Source organism: Lissotriton vulgaris, chromosome 7 (genome assembly GCF_964263255.1).
Source record: "Lissotriton vulgaris chromosome 7, aLisVul1.2, whole genome shotgun sequence".
NCBI lineage: Eukaryota > Metazoa > Chordata > Amphibia > Caudata > Salamandridae > Lissotriton > Lissotriton vulgaris.
In genome coordinates, this window is record NC_141695.1 from 1,456,774,958 (window position 1) to 1,456,789,192 (window position 14,235).

Consider the following 14,235-nt stretch of genomic DNA (forward strand, 5'->3'; position numbering starts at 1 on the left):
CTCATACTTATGTTCCTATCTGCGTTGACAGACACAGAGATGGGTATTGTGGCATCCTTTCCTAAATTTTAGTGCGTCTTTTAGGTACTTGAGTTTTCCTTACCTACTATTAGGAAATTCCCATATTGGCCATCCTGGAAGTGGTAAGTTATTATGGAGTTCCGGTATATGTATGGATCATGCTCAATGCCGGGGTATTTGGCCTGCACATTTGTAAACAACCTGTGATGGTCAACAATGGCGTGCACTTTGATAGAGTGGGTGTATTTACTGTTGTTGTAGAGATGGGTTGTTGTAGCAGGGGGAACCAGTTGCACATGTGTGCAGTTCATGGCAGCCATCATATGTGGTAACCCAGCAACAGCATAAAACCCTTGTTTTGCCTCCAGCTGCAGTTCGTGGGTGTTGGGAAATAGGAGGCGGCAGGTTGTCAGATGGAGGATGGCATCCAGGACGGTGGGAAGGAATGATGAGAAAGATGGCTGGGAGATTCTGCACACTCTGGCTTTTGTTGTCTGGAAGGACTTCGATGCCAGCATGTTTAGTACCACCATGAGCTTCACCCGTGGAGGGATGTTGGTAGACCTGGCAGCTGTTGGCTGGAGCGTTTGCGCAATCTGGTGTAGCAGCTGTACAATGGACTCCCTCCCCAGCCTCCTTGAGTCCAATTCAGGTAGTCCGCAGATAATAAACAAGCTCCCTCCTCCTGCATTGCCTTTGGTGTGCAGAGGGGGGGGGGTTGGGGTGGAGGGTGGTGGTGGTCGTCATCTACTTGTGACTCCCAGCTGCAAAACGAGCACTTCCATGGTATAGCTGTTATGCCACATTGTTATGCCTGGCTTCTCTTTATGTACCAATGACAATACATAATTTTCTATAGGTAGGTTTCCCAGACATGATTTGACGCTAGCAGACCTTTGCACGACTCAAGTCAACAATGCATCACTTTGGTAAATCTCGTAAATATCCATGACATGACTCAAGCATTTCAGACGCAGGTTTCTTTTGATGCAGGACTCCTAAAAGTGAGTCATGCTCAAAGATACGTCAACTTATAAATATGGAGCGCTGACAGTGCCACCAATGCGTCAACATTTTTTTTCCCCTTTTGTTAAAATTTTATACAATGAATCCAAATCAGTTCAAACAAAAACAGAAATCCATAGTAGCTCTGAGGCACCTCCCCCAGCCCCCACCCACACACAAGGGAGCACAATTGGTACAAATGTCAGAAGTGAAATAAAACAAGGCACAGTGATAAAAATTGAAACAAAAGCGAAATTTACATTGAAGACTACTAAGCACACTACATTTAATTTTTTTTTTTAAATCTTCATTCATTCAAATAAGACCAGTTCAACAAAGGAACCCATATAGCAAGTCCTTTTGTTCTCAGTTTACGACCTGATCTAGCATATATGGCTTTTTCAAATCTGAAAATTGACAAGAGCCTTCCCAACCATAGTTGCCCCGTCGGAGGAATAGGGTCAAGCCAATGCGTAGCTATACACAGTCTAAAACCTGCAGGCAACAAATAAAAAAATTTAATTGGGATTCCGAGGGTGAACATTGACTACCGCCAGTACAATCAATTTAGGTGTAAGATCGATTTCTATACCAAGAATACTTGTTAAATAGCCTTTAACACTGTTTTTCAAAGTATCAAGTGTCGGGCATGTCGCAAACAAGTGGACAAGATCTGCTGCTGGTTGTGGGCAGCGGGGGCAAGTAGACCCGTCTACCCTACCCCATTTAGCAATCTTCGAAGGTGTTATATATAAATTAAACTACGTTTTATAATACTGAAGTTGTAAATTTGTTGCCATAAATGATGTCTGCTCTGTGAGTAATGAATCCTCAGCATCCCCCTTATTGAGCTCTAATGAATTTTGCCACCGGTCCACATGTTTAGTAAGGTCATCGGGTACTAAATCAGACAGGAGTATATAAAGCCCCCCCAATGAGCAAGAATCTTTGATTAGTAGCTCCATTACCGATACTTTAAGAAAGCCAGAAGTTCCTCCAAGTTTTTTAGCTAAAAAATCCCTTACTTGGAGATATTTAAAGAATTGTCGATTATCCAGACCATATTTGTCCCTAATGGTATCAAACAGAAGCAAATCGCACCCACATAAAATATCTCCAATTGTTCAAATTCCATTATCATACCATTGCTTCATATATCCATCATTAAAAATGTGCAAGAGGTTATTCCTAAATATAGGGATGTATGCATTATATCGGCCCAGTCCCAACCTCTTCCGGACCGCGGTCCAAACTTTAAATGCACAAATTACGGTCTTAAACCTAACCCGCTTGACACCCCTTAGCTTCAGTACCCAAAATCATTTCAAAAATAGGGACAGAGGACCTATCTCTTATAAACTCATTCTTTTCATTAAGCAATATCTCCATATTCTGCAACATCGTAGCCCAATGATATAATTGAAGGTTAGGTACAGCCCAACCGCCCCTTTCTCTGGGTAGTGTTAACAGTTTTAAGGCTCTACGAGGGAGGCAGTTAGCCCAAATAAATCTAGAAAACATTTGGTTCATTAATTTAAGCCAAGATTTACTAACTGAAAAAGGAATGGCCCTAAAAATATATAATATCTTTGGAAAAAAAATCATTTTAATAATGTTACATCTGCCCACAAGAGTAAACTTCAAATTTTCTAGACGATCAAATTCCATTTTAAATTTACCGATTAGAGGGTTTAAATTATTATCCATAATTTTAGATACATCTGCCACAATTTCAATCCCCAAATACACCACCTTTTGAACCATACGTGTATCGTTTACCTAAAAAACGTTCCGACTCAAAATCTGTGTTTTGTTTTGATTTAATCGATAACAGTAAAGTTTCCCATAGACCTCAGCTGCTTTTTCGATTTCTTTTACCGCTATTTTAGGATTAGAGGTGACTATAGCTAAATCATCGGCATAAGCCAATATTTTCGTGTAGCCCCCAATGCACTACACACTCTCAATCAACTGGTTGGCTTCTATCTTCCTAATCAAAGGGTCTATATAGACTACAAACAATAAGGGTGAGCAGGGGCAACCCTGGTGGGTCCCTCTGCTAGTGGCGATAGGTTCCGTCATCTTGCCCATAATAGATATACGAGCTATGGGGCTACGATACATTGATTTTAATGCGGAGATACATTTTCCCCCTATTCCTCTATCCTTGAGCGTTGCCCATAAAAACGGCCAGGAGACCCTATCGAACGCCTTTTCTGCATCAAGCAGAATAAGTCTGATAGGGTCTCCTGTGATGCCGGCAGCATCTAATAAGGTGATAACGCGCTGAATATGTTGTATCGTACTTCGTCCTGGCACAAATCCATGCTGAACAGGTGATACTAATTGCTTGATTATAGCTGCCAAGCGGGTTGCCAGTATCTTTGCATACATTTTAATGTCACTGTTCATCAGAGTAATAGGCCAGTAGGACCCCATTTCTTCTGGTGGCTTTCCTTTTTTATGGAATATGACTATATTGGCAGCTTCCCAGGATTTCGGGACCCCCAACCCGTTCTGGGCATTCCAAAAAACTTGTTTCATAATTTCTAGCAGTGATGAAGCAAAAGTCTTATAAAATTCTCCCGGTATTGAATTTGGGCCAGCTGCCTTACCCCAAGACAGTGAGCTACTGGCATCCTGAATTTCTTCTATTGATATAGGAGTTTCTAAAGCTCTTTGCTCCTCTTGAGTGAGTTTCTCCCTTGAAAAACTATCCAAATATTTATCAAATGCTTTGTCACAAACATCGATGTCCTCTTGATAAAGTTTCTGATAATACCCTTGAAAAGAAGCCCGTATTTCGCAGGACCAACCACCAACCCTTTCCCTGGGCTTTTTATAGCTACGACATTTCCCTGAATGGTGCGTTGTCGGGTACGCATGGCCAATAATTTTCCCACTTTTTCACCGCATTCATACAATCTTGAGCGCCAAGCAGTATATTTCCCTGCCACTTTGGTTGCTGAAGCTTTTGTAATTACAGATTTAGAAATGACTACCCGATTTTGAGCCTGTTCAATATCTTGATTGCTAGAAATAGCTTGGATCAGTCGGGTTTCTGGCACATTTAATTTCTGATATTGCTCTTGTAGAAATTGTTTCTCTTTAGATTGTACTGCCCATCCAAACCTAGTTGTTTCCCCTCTGATCCCGGCTTTCAATGTATCCCATATAATCTCAACCGATGCACTTCCTATGTTTTCTTCTAAAAATTATGGAACCTATTTAATCATATGATGTTGGTATTTGTTATCATAAATTAATGCTCTATTAAATGTCCAACGAGAAATAGAAGATTTGTTAATCTGTACAGAAATTTCCAAAACTAACGGGTTATGGTCAGACATCACCCCTGGGTATTTCTGAATGCTAGCATTGATTAATAGTTGTTGAGATATGAAAAAATAATCAAGTCTAGCATGACTCTGATGTGGGGCAGAGTATAAAGTATATCCCACATCATGAATATTCAATTTGGACCAGGCATCAGAGAGACCATGGGTATTACACAAATTTGAAACCGCCTTAAAAACCTTTGGTTTACGTCCTATATAAGGACTGCCACCGATTACTCCAGTGTGATTAGTTACATTTATATTAGCACCCCCACAGATAATGATGGGAAAGGGCCAGCCTACCAATTCCAAATTCAGCCATTTAAATGAAGTTGGATCGTCTAACACAGATCCGTATATAGAGCATAAAGTTAACTCTTGGCCCCCCATACCACATTGGGTAAGGACCCATCTACCACACTGGTCAGATTTGGTGCGTAAGAACCTTAATCCCAAATTCTTCTTTACCATAATAGCCAGCCCTTTCGTACGAGACCCTTGAGTAGTAGCTGAGACTAAATTATATCCTTCGACCTCGCTAACCTTTAGCCCTACCAGCCTCAATGTGCGTCTCTTGTAGACAAATTATGTCAGCCTTCAAATATTGCATTTCAATATTAATTCTACGTTTTTTCGCAGAATTATTCAGACCGCAGATATTGATAGATGCTATCCTTAATTTATTCAACCCCATTTTAGACAGGAGGATAAAACATCCATGAAAAAATTGTTATCCATTCTGCCTTCCTTCCAATCTCCCATGGTCACCCGTCCAAGAGTGAACAATTCTGACATCCTGCATACCGCCTAGAAATTAAATAAAAAACACCCCTCCCCCCCTCGTGTGTCCCAACCCAACTATCCAAAGGCTAAAGAGGTTCAGTGTCCCTCGTGATGCCTCCTGCATGAAGGTGCAACTACCCCCGCCGCCCGTCCAGCTGATCCTATTCGAATAAAGACAGCAATGAAAAAGAACCCCCCCGAGCCCTCCACAACTCCCCCTCACCAGTGTCAATATCTCATAGACCCCGTAGACCACATAGATCCCATAGATCCCATAGACCCCATCGTTGAAACCTGTTCAGTCACAGAGATACACATATTTCAAGAAAGAAAGAGCAACAAAGAGCAAGAAGAGGGTATTGTCTACCAGGCTAATCATCCCTTAGTCCACTACCCCTCAGGTCCTGCTGGGACAATAGTCCCGGAAATATGGTTCAAGTAATCCTGAGCTTGAATTTCTGTGGTGAACATTCGTATAATGCCTTTGTAAATAATTTTAAGCCGAGCGGGACTAAGAAGGAATGCCTCTGCTCCAATCTTCTGAAACGGAGAGATTAACTGGCGGAGTTTCCATCTTCTCTCTACAGTACTGTGACAAAAGTCTGGCCTGACGAAAAAGGGAAATCCTTCTGCAGAGCGTCGAGATTCGGGCCTAGCTTTGTCAAATATTGCCTGGCGAAGTAAGAAATTGCTGAAGAAGATTCAAATAGCTCTGGGTTTGATGTCAGTGTTGCTGGCGATGTGTTTCTTTTTAAGCTTTAGAGGGAAACGGTGGGCCCGCTGAATTTCCCTCTCCCAATTCCACTGCCCAAGATCTGGGAAACCCTCTCTCATTAAACGCAAGACGAAGCCTCCGATGTCATTCCCCTCCACAAAATCCAGAATACCAAGAAGTCGTAAGTTGTTACGATGCTGGAGATTCTCGAAATCCTCGAGTTTCCACATGACATCAGTCATTCGTGCTTCATTTGAGTGAGTATGGCGAGTTGACGTCCCTGCTCTTGTTTCTAGAGTCACCACGCGCTCCTCTAGAGCAGTTGTTCTCTCCGTGATCTCTATGCAAGATTTATTAACTTTACGGATTGCCCCCTGGAGTTTGTTAGTTGCAAGATGAGCATGCTTATGTTCTACTCTAGCCTCCTCTTGTATTTGTTTAAGGGTGGCATAAATCAAAGCCATTGATGGAGGAGTCTCACTGGAATAGTCAGGCTTTCCAGTGTTTTTAGTATTCCCAGTCTCACAATCGAGTTTATTTGAGCAGCCTTGTTCTCCCACTAGCTCTGTAGTTGATTTGTCCCACCGAAACTGGCTGTTGTCAGATCCTGATTCCCCAGACCCCTCAATTGTGTCACTAGTTTTGGACTTTTTTCTTCGTTTAGTTAAACAAGGGAGTCTTTTTTTGGGTACTGGGGTTAGAGAGAGGGCCATCAGATGCAGAGTTCTCCAGTTCAGAAATATCACTCTCATTAGATAGTTCAGAGTCCTCGTTAAGGGAGAAAAAACATTCTCAATATTCTGGTGTCCGCAAGTCGTCTTCAGCAGCTGCAGCAGCTATAGCAATTGGTGGTGGTGGATGGAGAGATATAGATGCTATATTAGTTGACTTTGGGAGGGAGAGTGTATCTGAATTATCTGCTGAATTATCTGTTGTATTCTCTGACCCAAGCGTGCCCCCTACCAGAGCTACAAACTTGTCTGTACTTGCATCTATAAAACCACAGAAGGATTTTCAGAATTTCCCCACTCTACCTGCTCTGGGGCACAGCCAAACCTCCTCTTTAGTGGGGCTGCCCTTATAAATTTTGCCCACAGTCACCATATCAATATTTGCATTTATTCCAGGGGTTACCTCAGTTCCAGATTGCTGTCCCGATCCTGAGGGTGTCACCTTTCCAGCATTCATCGTCTTTTTGGCAGATTTCCTCATCCCAGCAAATATCCCAGGAACAGTTTGCGGCTTTGTGACCCCACCGAGAACGCTGACTTGCTCCTGTGTCTTACTTCTGGCAGTTTCACCTATGTGGCGTCCATCCGCGGTAGCGGAGTCCTGGGCTTCCCTCCATGCAGTCTGCTCCAGTGTTATCAGCTGCGGGTTTCTCCTGCTTGTCCTGCCAAGGCTGCCTGGGAGGCATTGCGTTCCTCTCCTAAGCCGATCCCGCCTGGGCCAATTCCGCCGTTGCTGCTGCTGCTGTCGTAAGCACCCCTGAAGCTACTCTGCCCAGTTCGCAGGTGATGGACGTGAAGGGTCGAGAGGGGATTCTTCTTCTACCCCGTATCCCCTGAGAATAGCGACTACGCACCGCTACCTTAGTTATCCAAAAGCTGCAATCCATGAAGCAAGTGGAGGCTTGTTGTGGAGGGTTCAGTGGGTGATTTTACACCTTACCGAGTGCGCTGGACGGGCGGCGTTCACAGCCTTCATACAGCCGCCATCTTTCCCAATGCGACAACATTTTTAATGCATTAGCAGGGCAAGCTCCTAAACAAGTCCCTGTATGTTTTCTTTCCCTTTGCAAGTTTTCAAATCAATTATGGTATGTTTCTGCTGCCAGCAGCACCTACACTTGCCTGAGGGAGGCGGACGGAACCTTCAAGCCAACCCCTCTTTCAACTGTGACCAAGGGACTATTGGTACACCATAACTGACAATGAGGCATAAAGCAGGAGTGTACACAGAATTGTCTGGGTAATGAGCATTGAAAAGTTTATGCAGCAACATGCCGAGGGTAGAAACAGCAGACTGGGAGTGGGGCCTAGATCGACCAGTTGGGAGACTGCTTGAAATCAATGAACTACACAAAACTGTTCCTCTACAATGAGCACTTCCCTGCCACCGTGGAACGTTATGTTTGCTGCCTGTGGCTAAGACCTCACCAAACAGAAATGTGTGGTTAAACCACAGGAAGAGTGGGGATAGGGGGCAGAAGAAATAGTACCTCAATCATGTTGGGAGCTGTGTATTGGCACTGATTACTTGTAATCAATCTGCCCTTGGTCCTTTCTCCATGGCACGCATTGGAAGTAAAGTGTTTGCTGGACTAGCCAATTAGGGACACAGCAAAGAAGAGTGACATTGGAGCGCACAAATGGTAAGCAAGGGGAGGGCTCCAAGCATTTTTTATAAACAATAGTGTCTCTCAGGCGAGGCACATGTGCTAGCACACTCTTTTGCAGGTTCAATCCTAAAAATTGGTACAACTAAGCTGTATAGAAACAGTGGCCATCTACAGTAAATGTCCAAAGTATCCAGAGATTAGTACGATGGTCTGTGAAAGGTCTGGTCCTGTGGCAATGGCTGTGTCCATCAGTAGCTGGGCACGCACTGAGGTAGGGTGCATGGTCTGACCAAAGGCCTAGCTGTGCAACCCACCTCCAGTGCACACTGTCAAAAGGTATGTGTAGTGGCTGTTGAACACAAGTAGGGGTTGAGTGCATAACCTGGCAGCATACAGAAGGGTTTGGTGCAATCAGTTGTTGGGTCTTGTGGCTAGCCCCTTTGCTCACAGAGAAATATGCAGTAGTGGTGTGTCAACGCACACTGGCATTTAGGCCATGCAGAGGCATGTGGTGCGAGCCGTGGCTGCAAGTTAAGCTCAGCGACCAACCCTTTATTTGCACAGATAAATGCTGTCAGCAATGCACAGTCAGGATAAGGAATAACAGAAATGTATGGGGAAAAAACAATTTCACTTAAGAACACACATTTAAAGTTGCTATCTTAGTTTTATACTTAAATACTTTTATAAACATTATAACATATTTTATGACATAGAATGTATGATTTAAAAAACCTTTTAAATTAGCATTACATTTACTGTGTTAGTTACAGATAGGATGGCTATGTGAGAGCTACAGCCTATGGAGCTAACCCCTACATGGGAATTTGTTTTATTTTTTTGTTTAAATTTTAACTATAATTGTACTTGATATTTGTGCCTTAAAGTAATTATTACTCGTGCCCCTCTCCGTGCACATTGTTTTCATCAATTATGTAATTTCAGATGTAGCAGTGATGTTATCAGTTATGTCACAGAACATGTCATGAGTGATGTAATGTGGGAAGTACTTAGCGGTATATGGCGAGAGGGCGAGTAAAAGTTACTTTAGGGCACAAGTTATAGTTACTTGTGATAACTATAACTGGTGAATTTTAGTGGTTTTGTTAATTTAAAATGGTATGTATTAAATTACATTATCACCTAACTATAATGTCCCTTTAACCTTTTTTCAGGTCCTACCTATGACATTACTTTAACCAGTGTCTTTTTTCAGTAAATTTCTTTGGGTTCTGAAACATAAGATAAGATGTTCATCGCTTTGCATGGTGTGGGATTAGCCTCATGCTAAGCCCTGCACACAGACCCTCAACGGCACGCAACCTTTGGCTGTTTACAGGCTTCAGACTTGTGCAGCGGGGGCTGGACGCAATGTCTAGCCGTGCCCTGTGCCCCCACGGTCATGCATGGCTGACTACGTAATGTTACAATGTGAAGGGTGCAATTTTAAGTAGGCAGACCTACTGCCTTTGTCGAACGGTCAGAACACCAAAATATGAAAATGGGCCTCTTGAGTTTAAGGAAGGGTCAGCATATTAACCTATATAACGCAGACCTATTATCTTTGTCAAAAAGTTACCAATAATTATAATCAAATGTGCATCATATACATTCACATATTTCAATGTTTAATAAAAGAGATCATCATATGTTCATTTTAATAAAGCCTTATTAAACCATAAACATTTAACAGGCTATAAAGGACAGTAATGGAACTCTCCACAAAGGTGCCCTGCACTCTAGCTGAAGAGCATATAATTACAGCTTAGAATGCCTTTTAGAAATGGTATGCTTTACCGGGGTCATGGATTTATTGGCCCAGGAGACTTAAGGTGTTTTTATTAATGTTGCTGGTGGACTGCTGAACTTCCTTAAGCACCTCACACAATTACAAAATGGTTTGTGGTGGCCTGCCCCTTTCTAGGGGCACCACAAGGAATAAAGCATGTCATTTAAATAACTCTAGTGCGTTATGGGGTGCTCCTTGCCAGGAGAAGTGCACACAAAATTAGTGGCTCCTGCTGCTCAGTTATTAATCTTCCGTTTCTGTTTTTTTATTTCTTCATTTTTGTGGGTGTCCCGCTCCATCCAGCAGAAGCGGGACAGAAATGTTTTTAACAAAATTTGTATCTCCCACCTGGGGTACCCCACAACATTTTTATGATGAAAGCTGCGGGTGGATCCAAGGAGCATGCAGCACCATTCCATAGGCCACGCAGGAGCGGCACATCTTTTTATTAAACACTGGGGCGCCCTGATACCCAATTGGGGCACCCCACAACATTTTGATGTTGAGGGATTATGGGGGGAGTCCAAGCCCACTGCAGCCCCACCTGCTCTCTTTCCAGCATCCTTCCCAGGTGTGGTAGGAGCCAGCTTTGCTCCCACACATCGGGAGCAGCTTTTCTTTGTGTTCCTCCAGAAGGGAAGAAAATCTGTGCTTCTTTGCCCTGAAGAATTTGGGCCAGGAGAAACATTTGTGTTCGCACTCTGTTGGAGCCTTTCTACTACCGCCGAGTGTGAGCAGAGAAGACTTCCCTGCCCTCTCTAGGACTCTAGTCCACTCAGTTTTTTTTAAAAGCACGGAATCTCCGCAAATTCACATGAACACATTGTTGCTCCAAGGAAGTTCCATATCCTGTTATCTTAAATGTTTTAATTTTTTTTTGTACTGATTCCCTGTGTCCTAATTTCGCTGCTATCACATCTTTGTTGATGTGGTGGTTGCCAATCGTATCTTTATATATGGCAACAAATACATTGGTTAATGATAATTAACAAGCATATAAATCATCAATGACATTTGCAAACCCTAGTTCAATCAATGGTTTCTTATTATACCTCAGCCAGGGAATTTTATTCGCATGCTTCCTGCACTAACATCACATAGCCCCTCTCTGTGAAGTTCTAAAAATGCCCACACTCTAAGCCAATAAATAATTGGCCTCAATTTTGCATATCGAGCTATGGATTTCAATGCCAAATCAAGCCTTGTAGGCAAGTATACAGCACTCGGAGGAAGCCTCAGCAACGACCTCTTAAAACATTTTTAGCTCTAGAAACCTTCCTCACGTCATAGTGTCCCAAAAGCTCTAAGCCATAAAGGACATAATTTACTGCTTGAGCCTCTATATTTCTAGGGATGTTGATGAAAGATGGTTTGCTGCATGCCTGTTAAACTTAATAAATAAGGATTGTCCATATTTCAGTATGAAGTGCTTTTCAGTACTTTGTTCTCCTGCAAATGGGATTCAGATATCCTTAAAGCTAAATAATCATAAACCTTACCTTTTTCAAGTCAACTCTCGCTCAACAAAATGTTGCCCTTAGATTTTTTATGGGGATTAAATGCCATTAGCTTGTTCTTTGTCACGTTTATCTTTTCAGAAACCAACAATGTGTCATCTGCAAAGAAAAGGGCTAGCACTTCTTGCCTTCCAGAACAAGAGAATCATGCTCACAATTGAGTAAGAAATCTGTACAACCATTTATGAAGAGTGAAAAAAGGGTAGGACCCAGGACACATTTTTGGTAGACCTGTTTGTTGACATCTATTTTTTTGGTTACCTCCCTATTTGGGTCTCACTGGACTTGGGCACATTTCCAGAATGTAGCCACCAAATTATGCCTAAAATATCTGGGGAAAGTCCTGAGTCTGAGAGAACATGCCATAGTTTCTGCCTTGGGACCTTATCAAAAGCGACCGAATGTCTATGAGGGCCACATAAAGATTAGCCTGACAAATATCAACCACCTTCCATCTAATGAGTAGGAAGAAAAAGACCTGATCAACTGTGCGTGTGTGTTCCTGCTCTAAAGCAAGCGTTGAAGATATCATTTTTAGTCATCCATGCGATAAGCCTATCCGGAATCTGCGTACAGGACACTTTTTAGAGATTTCCGATTAGACAAATTGTTACAGCTCAGGATCTCTTTTTGTGCACTAGTACTATCTCTGCACCCCTCCATGTGTCAGGAGGCATTTATGTAAGGGGACCAAATAATAAGCTCACTCAGAGATAAAGGTGAGCAGGGATCCTATCAAGGTAAAGTGCCAAGGGCTTTGCCTATCTTCAGGACATTGATAACCTTTATAGTATCCAATATGGAAAATGTGGCACTAAGATTTGAGAATGAGTTGGGTTTGCCTTCACAGTAGTAAGCCTGAGATTCTGCAATGGCCTTTAATGGATGCTCAGCATAAAGTGCTTCAAAATGGGTAGCCCACTCATTAGCCTGGATATGCACTTCTGGTCTCAAAGGTTTGTTACGCCCTCTGTGTGAGACTATATAACAGACTTTTATATGCCATTACTCCACAGAGCTTTCAATAGATCCTCCCAGTTACCCATTTCCCACTCGACCTTTGCTTCTTTAATCATTTTTTAATTTTCTCTGCATCTCCAGACTTTAAAGTTATTATACAGTCAGATTTCCTTTTGTGACACGTGTTTGTACTACACTGCCTTTTTCTAAACCTTTGTCCATGTTGCAATGTTTAACAAAATGATTCTTTAGGGGTCTGGTTAACAAGTTCTGTGCTTCTAAACCCAAGTGGGGACAGACTAGGTTGTGCTTTATAAAACCAAGTTTTGAAATGGGTTAGGTCTGAGGTCAGTTAAGTGCTTGCTTGTTAGTGTAAGTGTGTTGTACCGCTGGTTCGGCCCTTAATTCAATAACCCAAGAGTATATCATCATCATAATCTTTATTTCAGTTATTAAACCATAAAATATACATACATATTCTTCCTTAGCAGTGGAGCCCATGATACAGTTAACACAAGTAAAAATAGATATTTAATACACTAGGTTCAAATGGTCAAGTATCACGTAATGAGAATAGTAAACACAGAGGAAATCGCTAAGATGCAGCATTTCTATGTGTGTACTAAATTAAAAATCAAGTGAAAAGGATAAAACAGGAATAAAGTGTGAATGCAATAATGACTAACAATATCCCCATTTGAAAAGATTTTGATAAAAACTTTGTGAAGAAAGTTAAAAACAGGATCCTAGGGATTTAAGCACCCTTGATTCGTAAGATATTTACTACAGCTGGTCCTTGGCACAAGGAAAAGTGGACAGGAGCCTTTGCCTGGTGGCCCAGAACAGGCCAAGACATTTTGCAATGGCACATACAAACGATGGTCTTGTATCTAATCTTAAAATCCGTAGTGCGTCAAGATGGCTATGGGTCCCCAACTGTCAGCAAAGTGGAAGCAATTCCTTCTTGGTATGTCGTAGGCCGGGCATGCAAAGAGAACATGGCCCACAGTTTTGTTTGGGTCGGCACAGGATGGGCATCCCTTGGGCTGGTTGTAGTTGTTTAGCCAAAGGTTGGTAAAGGCATTGATGGGTAAGCAGCCAAACCTAAACTGGGTATACAATTTCCTGTCCCCAGGCACTTTGATGATATCAATATATTTCTCAAGGTATTTTGAGGATTTTATGTCTGAAAAAGCATCAGTTAAGCAACCATGGCAAATCCTCGAATAGGTGGTCTGTTCTACCCAAAGCCAATATTGGCGCTTTAACTCGTCCTTTGAGTTCCGTGGTAGAGAGCTAGCAGGCTCATTAGGGAGGCCAATTGCTGCCCGAACAGTGTTAACATATTTAATCCATCCAACTTTTTTGTTCCTGTCTAGGGCGGACACTTCGTTAAAAGCAGCAACATAAGGGGTAAGGTCGAGGGTGGTGACCAACCTATACCAAAAAAGAAAGGGGCGCAGACTCGCTTGGTCATTTATAGACCTAACTCCCAGGTCCAGTTTCAGAGGAAGGAGGGGGGTGCTATGGGGCAGGGCTACAAGACTTCTAAAAAACTTGTTTTCAACGGTTGTTAATTTCCTTGTGTCCACCAGACCCCACAGTTCTGCCCCATAGAGTACACTACTTACAACCTTTTAGCTATAGAGTTTAAGAGCTGGGGCTACAGGCTTCGTATATGATAAGCAAATCTCGCTCTGCAATGCCCCTGCTAGCTGAGAGAATTTTAGGGACGCCCTCTTCAACTGATTATTCCAGGTCATGCT